The sequence below is a fragment of the Schistocerca gregaria genome, unplaced genomic scaffold (assembly GCF_023897955.1).
Source record: "Schistocerca gregaria isolate iqSchGreg1 unplaced genomic scaffold, iqSchGreg1.2 ptg000394l, whole genome shotgun sequence".
Classification (NCBI taxonomy): Eukaryota; Metazoa; Arthropoda; class Insecta; order Orthoptera; family Acrididae; genus Schistocerca; species Schistocerca gregaria.
In genome coordinates this window covers 18,585-20,253 of record NW_026061833.1, presented here as the reverse complement: position 1 = coordinate 20,253, position 1,669 = coordinate 18,585, and the positions used below count along the sequence as shown (strand labels likewise).

Here is a 1,669-nt window from a genome sequence, read left to right as displayed (position 1 = left end):
ATATAGTAGCAAAGAAGTAACAAATTTAAATGTCACGAATGCTGTGATGCCAACACACTTGGGTGCAACTAATGTACACGGGATGCTTGGCACGATCATTATAGCTACCATCACCTGTGGTCGAAATTGGACCAGCTGTTTCGACGTAGTGAAAATATAAATGTGCATAACATGGTAAACGTCCATTCTTTCGAGCCATCGGACCTTATCTACGATCAAAAATATCATGAAAATGTGGTAGGGGCCACGGCCTTGCCGCAGTGGATACACCGGTTCCCGTCAGATCACTGAAGTTTAGCACTGTCGGGCGAGGTTGGCACTTGGATGGGTGACCATCCGGGCCGCCATGCGCTGTTGCCATTTTTCGGGTTTCACTCAGCCTTGGGATGCCAATTGAGGAACTACTCGACCGAATAGTAGCGACTCCAGTCAAAGGAAACTACCACAACGAGTGGGAGAGCCAGTTCCTCCTCCACCCTCAGTGATGATGATGTGGCGGTCGGATGGTCCTCATTGGCCACTTGTTGCCTGAAGACGGAGTGTTTTTTTAAAGTAGTGCTGCCTACATAAAACTGACAGTCTAGGCTCAGGGACTGTCCACAGTAAATGCTGCATTAGACCTACGAACACTATTAAAATAACGGTTTGAGTTCTCTTTAATTGTCCAATCATCTGAAGTGAGTCCTTATTACAGTGCGCTGAAAAGTAGATTTTACGTTAATGGCAGATAAATTTTATGTTTCCAGAATGAGATTTTCACTCTGCAGCGGAGTGTGCGCTGATATGAAACTTCCAGGCAGATTAATACTGCGTGCCCGACCAAGACTCGAACCTTTGCCTTTCGCGGGCAAGTGCTCTACCATCTGAGCTACCGAAGCACGACTCACGTCCGGTACTCACAGCTTTACTTCTGCCAGTATCCCTCTCCTACCTTCAAAACTTTACAGAAGCTCTCCTGCGAAACTTGCAGAACTAGCACTCCTGAAAGAAAGCTGTGAGAACCGAGCGTGAGACGTGCTTCGGTAGCTCAGATGGTAGAGCACTTGCCCGCGAAAGGCAAAGGTCCCGAGTTCGAGACTCGGTCGGGCACACAGATTTAATCTGCCAGAAAGTTTTAAATTTTAGGTTAATGGAGGCAAATTAACTTTATCCTAATGACACACAAGGTCAATGCCGTTCTATCACATAAAGTATTCTCAGATCGAAATGTTTAGCATTACAAAATCTCCAATGTGGATTCATCATACCGCAATTATAATTCTCAAAATAATTTGGAGCTACGTTCAATGCATATTTAAATGCATCTTTCAAAACAATAACAGAATTCTCATTAGATCATCATTATCAGTGGCTAGAGAATTCGTATTATTTCCTCTACCAAAAACCGCGTCTCACTATGGCTTCTTCAGTACAGTTTTATTTTCCACTGCTGACAATAGAAACGATCTGGCAGATGTGGCATTGTAGATGCCCAGTATGCGTGTCTTAATGGAAATAAACCGTCTGGAACATTTACCCTTGAACGTCCCTGGAATGGGATTTCATGGAACGTTATTACTTTCCTGTGTCCATTTCTATCACACCAGCTGATCGCCACGACTGGGGAGGGGGGGGGGGGGGGTGAAAGTTGGCAGCACTTTGAGTGTCAGAAAAACCGAAGAAAACCTAA

General features: G+C 44.8%; 1 pseudogene; it reads left to right on the top strand.

Annotated features, from left to right (window-relative positions):
* Nucleotides 1-242: 242 nt before the first annotated feature.
* Nucleotides 243-360, top strand: LOC126310133 (5S ribosomal RNA; annotated as a pseudogene).
* Nucleotides 361-1,669: the final 1,309 nt, after the last annotated feature.